Here is a 13,143-nt window from a genome sequence, read left to right as displayed (position 1 = left end):
TTGCTTGGCATAACCTAATTATTCCCAGAAGCGTTCACACTGAGCACTATAACTATAAAAATATAGTTTTAAAAATAGTAAGTAATACCAAGTCAATTGCAGAGTTTAGTGGTGAACGATATAGTTATAGTTATCGTAATAGTTATAGTGCTCAGCGTGAACGGCCCTTAATCAGGGTATTAGTGTACATGTCAGCGCCACAGATCCATGGTGCCAGGCTGCCAGCCAAGGTTACCACTGTTCCCCATGGTGATCTTTAACATTAAACACTCAAAGGGTACCCGAGTAACTTCTACATGGCTCTATAGGCACAGAACACTTGATAAATACCATGTTCTGTAATACTGCACAGAAGTAAAACAGATTCTGAACACACACACACACACACACACACACACACACACACACACACACACACACACACACACACACACACACACACACACACACACACACACACACACACACACACACACACACACACACACACACACACACACACACACACACACACACACACACACACACGACTAAACTTCCCAAGCCATAACCATAATATTTAAAATTACAGCAGAGCGCAGATAATTATGTTCTCATTCATGTTCTCAGACTATGAGCCAGCAGTGACCACACCCTCAGCTCAATATGACCATCATTAACCCTATGAGACCATAGGCTATGACCCTCCCCTGAGAGTTCAGGGGAGACAAAAACGGGATGTTCAATTCAAGTTCTTTTTGCCCCCAATCCGAGTCATTTAATCCAATTTGTATTTACTCCAAATTAGGGCAAGGTTTCAGTCCAATCTGAGTCCATTCCATTACGAAATTTCAAACACATTATGTGAAAAAAACAGTGAAGATACTACGTTAGCTTACTGGAGTAAGCCGGTGGTCTGAGTGCATGCTTAACATAGAGAGAGAAAAAGAGTAGAGCCCTGCATGGGCCCAAAACTCAAGCCCGAGCAACTCTCTGATGCACGCTCACTCGTAAAATTCCTGCAAACACAGACAGAACACACACGTCAAATATGCTATTAAGGTAAACTTAATTATGTAATTAAAACTTTATGGTCTACCTTTCTTTGGTGGACTGAGAACTGTAAAGAACGATGCTTCAACAGTCCCAGCTTGCGTACGTGTATAGTATGTGTGTGTGTTTTGGTACAGCATGTCCCTCATTTCATTCGGGTCGGTACAATGCGATTCAAATTAATAATAATTGTGGTGCAGCCTGAAAATATACAAACTATTTGACGCTTCCAATGTGAACATGATGTGGCCTAACTTGGCACGCGTCAGTGACACTCGTGTCAATCAAGCTTTCAGGGTGACAGGGCCTTTATAGACAGCAAGCCTCCTGCAGAGCCACACCGTGGTATATGGGCTTTCACGTCAGACTTCGTTACAATACATCTAATCCTGCATTTAAAGCAATAGTTTCAGTAGCCATGTTGCAATGGAAGGGTTGGATGCATCTTCCCCAAATGTACCACCCAAAGCCAAGTATGATGTAAGACTTACATCTGTAGTTGTCCAGCAGCAGCGTGTGCTTACATTGTAAGTGTGCTTGCTTACATTGTAAGCACACACTGCTGCTGGACAACTACAAAACTCACACGTTTAAAAATGCACCCACCATACCAAACTCTTCACAACAGACAACAGACCCTTTCTGCCAAGTTCAACAAAACATACAGGCTGGTTTGGTTTGTCTAGTCAAAAACGTATATTCTTATTCTCATAGTAGCTAGGTTGGAGGGCAAATTATGGACTCAAAGATAATAAAATCAACTGAGTAATTTTTTTTTTAAACTGTTCTGATTCTGACTGAGGAATCACTTTCACTTTGCCTTACTGCCATTCAAAGTAAGGAGGCTCACAACGATTAGCAGCCCCGAGGGCAAACCAGGCAGGGGGCTGGGACTGGAGACCGGGTCCAGTGCTTGTCTGCCACCACTCTCCAAGGCCCTGACTAATGAAAAGGAATATTAGCCAGGCAACAGACTGGTTGCTAATCCACTCTCCCCCCCAAGCACTGCAGATATGGGTTGAGCGGCACCCAGGGGTCAATAGGTCAGGTCTGGTTACTGATACACTATACCGTCTAGACTAAGGACGAACCAGAATGACACAATATTTCACATCTCTGGAAGAGGCCAATAATATTCTTATATACTTCCTGGGCTAAATATACACAGTCCTGGGCTTGAATCTACTCAGCATAATCAGCAAGGGTAAAATGTAAATTTACTGGTCTATTTTTACACTTTTCAGAGTTAAATGAACAATTCAGATTGCACTGTGTAGTTGGAGCCACAGTCATTGCATGTGATCCCGTCTCTATATCACGTTTTAAACGAACCGAACTGAGTCCTCTTCAAGTGGACCAAGAAGAAGTGCGACCACAGAAAAGGCACTCAGTTCTTTTTGTAGTCACACTTCCTATATGCTCAGACCTGTACCTGCTTTGACTTATTACGGGTAGTTTTCACCTGAAACAATATGGCTGTATCGCTGTACCTTGCTGTACTTCCTGATGTACATACAGTGAATATTAGTTCAGGCTATGCACTTCAGTGCAGTTTTGTCTGCTAAAATATTGGATAAAATAAATAAAAATCGCTTTGTATTGCTAAGCAATACAAAGCGATTTTTTTTATAAGGTGTGCATTGGCACTGCCCTCACGATTCAATTCGATTACGATTCACCAGGTAACGATTCGATTCGATTACAATTAACCTTGTAATAATTCGATTCGATTCGATTCAACGATGCATCGCGATGCATCACACTTTTCTATATTATTGTACAACATGGAAACTTTTTCATCAGTCAATACAAGCAGTCAGATATACTGAACGACATATAAATCTGCCTGCTTCTCTGTGCAATTAGCAACATGATTAAAAAAAATATATATATATATATGTATTAAAAAAATATATATATATATATATATATATTTTTTTTTCAAAATCGATTTTTCGATTAATCGATTGACATTTGTGAATAGATTCATAATTGTCCATGTCCGCATTGCGATTAATCGATTATTCGATTATTTTTGACACCACTTTGCTACAAAACTATTTGGTAACACTTTATCGCTACATTTTACTGTAAAATGTAAACAAACCTTGAGAGTGGCTATCAATAATAGCTGATGGTGCATATCTACAAGCCTAGACGCAGGGGGTCTTCAACGTTTTTTCAGGCCAAGGACCCCCTTAGCTGAGAGAGAGATGAAGCAGGGACAGTGGGACACCCATCATTTTATACTTTTTCATAGGTTTCATAGATAACTTCATAGACTCGTTTGACAGCACTATTACGTGCTGCAACGTATTGTGAGCTTGTAGATCCGCTATTTCGGCAAATGTTTCCCCCAGGATAGGGATGCTAGGGTTCACAAGTGGTTAACCCATTTTGGGCGGGAACCCCTATTTGTAACTATACCTTTCAGGACGGGAACCGCTTTTGGGGTTCTTGTTGCTATGTACAGTATATAGCAACATACATTTGTTGTAATTTTTGAATAAAATTTTGAAGTTTTTCAGAAAACTTAGGTCAGGATTTAGAGGGCGTTTTTAGAATCGGCCTCAGGTCTAAATGGGTTAATGTAAAAGCAAAAGGTTCCCATCACACAAAGATTTGGCGACCTCCCTGCACAGTAACCCCCTGTTGAAGTCCCAGGGTTAAAACTGGCAAAAGGCAAAGTGAACCTGGAGTGCTTTGTGTTCACACTTCACATGTTAAGTGAGGCGATTCTTTAAAAAAATCTAAATTCTAACAGTTTTTTGAAAAAAAAAAAAAAAAAAAAGTTCAAGATTTTTCAAAAATAGCAGATCTACAAGCTCATAGCGCGGCACTCGGTGCCGCGCTATGAGCTTGTATATCTGCTATTTTAGAATAGCCAAAGAAATCTAAAGTGGCACAGATGCGTTCCAGGTCTTAATGGGTTAAAGGGAACCGCACCACCCAGGGACTAGAAGAAAACCGTACTTAGACCACCTCCTGAGGTGGTCTGAGTTTGGTTTACTTCAAAGGGGTCTGAGTCCTTTTGGAGTGTTCACATATACAGTATGTGCAAAAAAATCCCCTGAAACGGTTTGAGTACGTTTTGAGGGCTGAAACTAGGGGCTCTATACTATGTGAACTCCTTTTTATTCCCTCTACTCCAAATCTCTTCGCCAAATATAGCCAATCTACAGGCTCAAGAACTCGACACAGGCCGATGCGTTTTGAGCTTGTTGATCTGCTATTTTCACCTATGTTCGTCTATTATGACATGCCTAGAATATGGACACTAGGGCTCATGTGCTTAACTTAACCCATTAAGACCTGAGGCGATTCTTAATTTTTTTTTAAATCATAACAGTTTTTGGAAAAAAATCTAAAAAAAATGTTTTCAAGATTTTTCAAAAATAGCAGATCTACAAGCTCATAGCGCGGCACTCGGTGCCGCGCTATGAGCTTGTATATCTGCTATTTTTGAATAGCCAAAGACATCTAAAGTGACACAGAAGCGTTCCAGGTAGAGCAAACCTTGTGAAGCTGTGAGCGAAGCGCATCGTTTGCCCTTCACCACACATGCAGTAAGGAAATAAACATTGTGTGTACGTGCAGTACTGCAGTCAGCGATTTCCTTTTGTGAAAAGTTGTATCAATCCTGCCATCGACGGCACCAAGGAATACATGTGCGGTTTTACACAAAGCACCTGGTGGTTTTATATTAAAAACACCAGACCATACTCAATGGCTGAAAAACAAAAGGCTGTGCTAATGTACTGCCTGTTGCCTGTTTGAACAAAAATCAATGTTTAAAATGATTTGTGTCAAAATTGCTATTCTGCAGCAGCTTAAATCAATGAACAGTACATTAACGCATGTTTATACAGATACGATAGACCACAATTGCAACTGTTGGTTCCAAAAGAAAATTATTAATGATCATATAAAGACCAATTCCACAAGTCTCATGGTGTGGTTTAAATCTTCAGAAAAATCATTGCTGTTCAATGAATGTATTTTTCTACCCCCCAAAAAAACCTTTTCTCAGTGAAACAAGCAGGTAATTATAGATTCTCAGCTCAGAAATTCCATATTGGACACTCTGGACAGTTAGTCATATAGTATACAAGACCTTAGTAAGGTGTAAAACATATCTGTCCAAATTATATCATAACAAAAGAAAAACAAACACAAACTAGTCTCAGTCCCCTCTAATCCCCCTAGTCCCTTCTACAAGCCGGTCATCCATCCATAATAAAACAAAAAACACAACAACGGCTCTGGAAGTATTACAGGCAAGTTCCCCACACCTTCTGTAACTATTTGTTTGACTTACACACTGAGCATCAGAAAAGATCCGATAGACAGGACATAATATCCCTCAATCACCGAGCAAGGCGAGCATCTTAGTATTACCACACATCTGGCCAAGAGGGAAGCAACGGCTGGTGCATGACGATGGCAAATGGACCTTTGCGATCTCGCCCTCTCTCTATGAATATTGTGAAACGAAGTGGGATGGCGGTAGACTGGTAATCACCATAGAGACACAAGAGTGGACTGCCACCGTCTCCAACCATCTACTCCAGTTTGTCTGTGTCCCCAGTGCACACTGACAAACGATGCCATTCCAGTCAAAACAGTAGTGCATGCACTGCAAGCTACTCCCAAGTCTCAGCCCAATACTCATGATCATCCCAGGAGCTGATAATGGACAGAAATGGTGTGTGTGTGTGTGTGTGTGTGTGTGTGTGTGTGTGTGTGTGTGTGTGTGTGTGTGTGTGTGTGTGTGTGTGTGTGTGTGTGTCGACATGTGCATTTTCCCAGCTTGCACAGGCCTCAAACCAGAGCCCCCACTAAGTATGCCCCACAAATCTCTCACATACGCTATAACTATTACAGTGGTTGGAGATGGTCTCCCTACTCATGTAGACCCTGGTGTTCTGTTGGGTAGGGCTGGTTGACAAGTAGCCCTGCCTGAAGCTCACACGCCAAATATATCCCTTGGCCAAGGGGGATTGACTCAGCTGTAAATGTTTTTTTTTATCACCTCTCTCCGTCGAGAGAGGTGACACATTGAAACACATTTAAAAATGTGTTGCAGGCTTGCAGCTATGTAAATGTGACTGAACGCAGCATGTCATTGTGTCATTGAAAACGTTTACAGATACATCTATAGTATTTTCATTTCATATTAAATCAGAATACATCTTTGGAAAAAATACTTACGGTTGATATTATATTTAGTTACTAGTCATTTAGATACCATCATAATCATGACCATCTGAGCAGCCATCAGCTGGGTGAAGCTGAAACTGAATTTCTCCCGCAGGATTAATAAAGGATTGCCCTTCCCTTAAATCTTATCAAAATAACTGCCAAGTATGATGTTCATACAATGAATATTCGTTGCCACATGTTGAACAGCCAATCACTGGCAAAACATTAGGCAGTCATACAGTAAAACATAGAACGTCTCAAACTGTAAAAGAGCATCTTGCAAACACAAGCAGGATGGACAGCCTAGGTCAGCGACCAGGGCGAAGGCCTTACCTAAGTCATCATAGCACGATTACCTGAAATTCTACAGCAACCGTGCAAGGCTTCATCTATTCACTAGCTCTGGCCTTTATTGTATTGGTGATGCAAGGCAAGATCATTATTTGAGGAACTTTGCATCAGTAGGTTTAAGGTCAATTCTGAGGGACATGATGGGATAGACTTTGATCTCAACTGAGTTTTTAAGAGTCTGCCATGCCAAAATGTTCTGCAATTCCTTTTGTACTAATGCAAGTCCTGTCCATGTGCTTTGTGAGTAGACCTGTGTGAAGTGCAACTTGTCATATACGTAGGCCTAGTAGTAGAAGTAGTAGTAGTAGTAGGCTGTAGGTTCTGTACCTACAGCATACTAACATAATTCTCTAGTTTGAAATGTTACTTAGAAATCAAGCAAGCATCATGTTGTTCCGCCTTCAAAGGTTCGCCAAGGTGGCAGAGTTAAGATAAAGTCTAACATGCAGTGAGATATTGACATACAAAACCAAACACAGCATGTTTGTATCAGAATCACTTGACCTTCCATTTGATCACTGTAGTACTGTATGCCTAAATAATATCCTCCGATATGCACACTTGCCCTTGAGGGGGGAAAAGCATTGATTGCCTGCCTTAGCCGTGTGATGATCATTATCACACACACATACCAGCATCAAATAAACCCTGTTATTAGGACAATAGCTACAAACTTGGGAGTAATTTAACCATGACAGAACTGGGAATGACATTTTGGAATATTTTCAGCTTTTATTCAGCTTATCATGAAAGGCCTGTATAAAATAAGAATGTTGTGAAAGGCTGGGTCATGTTGTCCCGATGCGATAGTCAGACAACAAAAAAAAAAAAAAAAGGAGAAAGCCAGCAGTGTGTTCTGTGGGGGTGGGTTTGCTTACAAGACAGATACTGCTCTGCTACACAATGCAGAGCTCCACAGTCCACATTATAAATGGGGGGCTGGCCCGGACGCACTATTGAAACACTCTGGGCCCATAACTAGGGATGCCACAATCTGACCACGATCAAATTCGAAAATCGGACAGCCCTGGCGAATATTTTTCGATTATTAACACTAGATTACTATTAGCATATATTTTGGTTGAAACTAAGGCATACAAAAGTAAAAAGGAAAAAATAAATCTTAAATAATAATAAAAAAATATATATAAATAAAATCGAATTTTAAAAATAATTTTCGATTATGGAGACTGTAACGAATATTTAAAAAAATCGGTGGCATCGCCGCGGGGCGAATGTAATTCAACACACTGCTGATGGCTGGATTCGAACCTGGGACCTTTGTCTTCCCAGGCGGGCTCTCGAACCATTCAGCTATGGCCGCTATGGCCATATCAACATACTACTAGGACCACAGCTAGTAGAAATCTGCCACAAAATCTATAATATTAACTCACAAACCAGCTTCAAAAGGTTTGGTTTTTAAAAGAAACTAAAGATTTAAACTGTATAGCTGATAAAGAGACGAAGTAGAAAAACGTAAGGTAGTGTAACCCAAATTTTCTTGGTAGCATTAGTAAGTGTCTTACTATGGGAAGCTGGGAACGCCCCTTGCGTGACCCACAAGGCAGTGGAAAACATTACCAGAAAGACAGATCACGGGTTAATTTTATTTGACCCTTGTTCAACTTGTAGGCTCCGACCATACAGAGACGGTTGGCTTGTCCACTTCAAGTAAGGTACTACTGATGTCTGTTCAGTTGCACTAGAATACAACTCAATTTATCTTCAGAGAGGCAATTGGGTGTGCAGGAGCTCAAACACCCAAGGCAATAAATAAGACAAGCGTACGAAACACTATATCTGAATCATTACAAACTTTGTCAAATAATCGGTTCAGGAAAATAAAATAATACATATCAGACATTGTTATCTGATATCTTGTTTTTCAATGTGCACATTGTGTTATTTAATTGAGTCATCTAAAAAGCACAGACCGGACTGTACGGCTGCCTGTCATCGCGAGACTGAAGTTGTTGACAGGCTAACAATAGGCAGACTCACGATGTACTGACAGCTGTGTTTTTTTGCGTTTTAATGTGGAGAGAGATTTGTTTATGAACGTGCTCGTGTAGACGGGATATTCTTTTTAAACGAAGGAGGGAAAACTGCAGTTTTAAAAAAAATACCTGTAGACGGGGAAAGTAGATTTGAGAAATGGCCTACTTTCCCTGCAGGGCAAGTAACGCATGGCCCTCCGCTTACGCAATGCCCGTTGTCACTTGTCAGAGTACCCATTGTACCCATTGCCAAGTAACCATTATCATAGTACTTAGAGGCCAGCCTATGATGTCAAATTGGTGACATAAGGGATCTCTATGCATGGGCATAAAAAGGGACACAGACAGATAATAGGGGGGGGGAAATGATGTCAAAACCCTGTTTTTTTTCTTGTTTATTGTAGGGATTCTACACTCGTAGAACGCTCAACAAGGTTTGACCCGCATGAAAACACAATATACAGTAGATGCAGGCTACCAGAATAAATGTTCCAACTGAGAATTAGGTTTTTAATAAATTGCTAATGCATCAGATCGGTTCATTTTCTTCATTACGAGGTTCAATTCTTGACTGTTATTTGCTGAATGAAGTAATGTTCCTGGGCTAGAGGTTACGATGGTGGTGCAAGTTATTTTGAAAGTAGCAAATGTACAGACAGACAGACACAGAGATCTCTAAATATGGGCATTAAACACACACACAGACAGAAACTCAGACAGATGGAGAAATTTATGGATTTGTGTTTCACAACCGTGATCCAATCGAATTCGCACTCGGCACAAAACACCCTTGGGTCCTCGTCGATAGACACGGCAAGTTTCAAGTTGATCGGTCAGACGGTTCCCGAGTTATGTACGAGAAAGGCAGACAGACCGACACACAGAGATGCAATAAGCATTTCAAATTTTGCAGAGTGTGTGCTTGCACGTCTGTAGTGCAAGATCATGCACAAGCTGCTTCTTTGCTAGGGAAGGTTGTTGACAGACCTAAGCATTTGGGTTCATACAGTGAGCTTAAAGCTCTCTTATTTCACCCACATGACAGTTTATACACGCACGCACGCACACACACACACTCGCACACTGCGAGAGCTGTGCTCACCACAAACATCAGGGGAGACCATGATGTCAGTGGGGTGTTCCCTTACATGAAAAGGGCTTAAGTCTCCCCTTCTCTCTCTCTCTCGGCCCACACCCCAGCTCTGCGAATCCAGGCAGCAACAAAAAAAAAAGCTAAGTCATAACCTCAGACACTATCAGATTCAGAAAACAACTCGTACGAGGCAAAGTGTGCCATCCTTGCAGCCCTGCAGCTCTGTTGTTGATCTGTCGGAGTGACTATGGGCTTGCGTCTTAAGAATTTTAACAAGTTCTCTGCTTAACCTTTATCCCATCAGAGGTGCAGATCAATCCGTCTAGACAGCTCAGGCTGCACTGCAGCAGCTTATTGCAGCCATCCACCTCCCAAAAGTTCTCAAAAGTGGTTGGTTTTAGCCTCAGTAATGAGAAAGTGACTTAACTGTCCATCTTGTTCGCATCGTTTGTGCACTCCTTGGGTAATTAACTTAAATGCTAACCCAACTTACAACAACCTTACAACAACAAACAGACGCCTTTATGCCCAAATACCATGTTTCTAGCTTCGCTGCTTGGCACACGCCACCAGCTTCGCACAGTGGGGGTGGTCTACAGCTTTCCCAACAGCTTTCCCAACAGCTGTTTCCTTGCTTTGCAAAAGGTCAGAGAGAAAGAGAGAGAGTGTGTGTGCGCGTGCGCGTGTGAGAGAGAGAGGTGTGAGAGAAAGACACAAAATAAGTATTATTTCAGGGCCAGCCAGCATAAGTTACTGCTCAAGTGACAGCTTCCAGTAAATAATTCCCCCCCAGTGTGACACAAACACAGTACACCTTTGCTGTGCAAGCCAGGGTTGACCTGGCTTTGTTAAAGGTAGTTTAAGTGATATGTTTTGGTAGAAACAAAACATTTTTTTTGTTAAAAAAAAAGTTAAAGCTCTATATTCAGATTCTTTGTGATGATTGCTATGGAGTGTTTGTTCAATAACGGGTCTCCCTGTCTCTCCAGCTCTTTATTAAACAGAAAATGCATTAGATGGGATGTAAATTTCTGTCTCGTGATTGGATAATTGGTAATCCCTACCTGAAAATGCATTTTCTGTTTACTAAAGAGCTGGAGAGACGAGGAGACCCCTCTTACTGAACAAACACTATAGCAATAATTACTATTAGAATATAGAGCTATTTAACACTTATTTTAACAAAAAAATATCACTTACTGCACCTTTAATGGTTGGGTGAGACAGCTGGATGTGCCACAAACTGCCGTGGTCCTGAAACACAGTAGCCCAATTTGCATGGAACAGCTTAGTAAGCAAGAAGTGAAACAAATTTAGGTAGCATATACATGACATTTAAATCAATCATGTTTGGAATCTTGGCACACTAACACGCCTTCACCTGTATCATTAGGACTGTTCAGTTTATACTAAATCTGAATGAACCTTAACTTATGTCTAGTAACACATTGCACTAATTTTCTCCTCTGTTCTTCCTACTCGGCAGCAACATTTTTCTTCTGCCCTGTTTATGTATGTGATTTTGCTAATATGCACTAGCTAGGCAGCAAGAAATAACAGCGTGCCTAACATCAGGCCTATGTTTATCCATATTGACTCAGCTACAGTGACCAAACACAAACCGACCAACAAATCACAACTCTGTGGGAAATATGTGCCAGACAGGCACATCAGCAGGAGTAGTCTGCTTTCCTTCTTTCTTATCATGTAATACCAACAACAGTACAACAAGAACAAAGTAATTTGGAAATATAAGGCACAGGTCAGTGGTACTTGTGGAGCCCTAAAGCTAAGAAGTTGTTCATATTCCAAACCACTCCCAACAACTGACTTAAGTTAATTTGAGAACACAAAATGCAATGGACTGAACTTATCAGATACATCTAATACATTTGTAATCTACACATTTAGTTTTGACCTGCACCAAACCAGTGGAGGAACATTTGAGCAATCAAAGCTAGTTAATATGAGCTCATAAAAGTATAATTTGTAGATGAACAGGTTGATATGCCAACGTTAGCTAACAAGCAACGAGCTAAGTTGATGTTACAGAAAAATAGGTGACCCATTTGCAACTGTGAGCTCAGAGATCTGATCTGAACCTTAAGTAAATTGACATAATTATTATGATAATTGTCAGATTCATGCTGAGAACAGCGAGAAGTAGTATTATTTCATACTAAAAGTCAATAAAAAATACTATGTCCCACAAGTGCCATCTAAAACCCCCAACCAAATCTTTTCACAGCCAACTTTAAGAGACACAGTATTCGACAGGCCACCAATTGTGGTGTAACGGTCCTCTACCTGAGTGAGTAGCTTTAGCAACCTTTAGCCTACCAGGCTGCCAAATAGAAACAACTTATTCACTTTAAATATGAAGTGAATATTCATATTGACTTAACAAGTTATAAGAATAACTGTTTTATGCACCCGAGTTTTATACTATTAATTTCAAGCCATGTGAATAAATAAAGCTAAACAACACCAGTTCATAGTTACATCCAACTGCTAGTTAGCAGCAGGGTTGCCAGATTCTGCGAGAGAAATAAGCAACCAGGTGTATGAAAACAAGCCCCAAAAGAAGCAACTATTAGGCCACATGAGCACTTTTTAACCCTATACGCATTGGCTATTAGAAAATAGCCGATCTAATGTTTGAGAACCACTGGTAACAACATTAGGAAACAAGCCCAAATACGCAACTACACTTTTAGAAACAAACCCAAAAAACACCGCAACCCAATATTTACAAGCGACTCTACAGAAATATAATCCCAAAAGTTTCTTATAATAAGCTGACATGGCAACCCTGGTTAGCAGCTTTGGCTTCACCGTGCGACCCCCTTTATCAACGAATGTCGCTCGACAAAAAATTGACGCATTTTCACCTGGAAAAAGTGTAGCCGCGCGTCGCGTCGACACTCATCGCGGGTGAAACTGCGTCATTTTCGCTCGCGGCCAGCCTTCGCGAGACGCAGTTCGTGTTGTTTAGCCCCTGAACCGTCCGCCATCACAGAGCGTCTAAACCTATACTTCAATGGTTAAAGATCCAGTCAATATGTTTCTGTCAACGACAGAAAGTCATTCGTGGCGAAGGGAACGAAGCTAGAAAGAACACATGTCTCTTTTTGGTTTTTTACCGTCCGGCTCCTGTTTTTTTGTCGGCTCCCAGTGTGTCCTTTGAAGCTGGTAAAAATGCCCCCAGACTAGACGTGTTGTTTCTTTCAGGCCGGTTGTTTTGCCATCATCATTCTCCAGCAGCCCCTTACAGACAGACAGACACACAACAGCAGCATAGGCTGGGACAAACACACCAAGGTTTCGTCGGTGATGTCATCACCATTATGCGGAAGTGCTACAGACTTTTTGTTTTGGGTGTTTTTTTTTTTGTCAAATAAGATTTATTGGAGAAGCATGAGTACAAAATGTAAGGTTATACAGAGTAGAAATTGCCAGGCTTTT

The 13,143-nt window shown here is 41.0% G+C and overlaps 1 protein-coding gene across 4 annotated transcripts in view; it reads right to left on the bottom strand.

The window, feature by feature from the left end:
• wwp1 (WW domain containing E3 ubiquitin protein ligase 1) overlaps positions 1–12,920 on the bottom strand; it is a 58,050-nt gene extending 45,130 nt beyond the window's left edge. For 2 of the 4 annotated variants that reach the window (XM_080417799.1, XM_080417800.1), the window contains exon 1: positions 12,822–12,920. The gene's annotated coding sequence lies outside the window, so the exon portion shown is untranslated. The remainder of the gene's footprint in view (positions 1–12,821) is intronic. The other 2 variants (XM_080417801.1, XM_080417802.1) reach the window with 1 other exon arrangement.
• Between the last annotated feature and the right edge of the window lie 223 nt (positions 12,921–13,143).

This window comes from Gymnoscopelus braueri (assembly GCF_963280865.1).
Source record: "Gymnoscopelus braueri genome assembly, chromosome: 21".
Classification (NCBI taxonomy): Eukaryota; Metazoa; Chordata; class Actinopteri; order Myctophiformes; family Myctophidae; genus Gymnoscopelus; species Gymnoscopelus braueri.
Note: the sequence above shows the minus strand (reverse complement) of the source record. Positions and strands in the feature narration are given on the sequence as shown.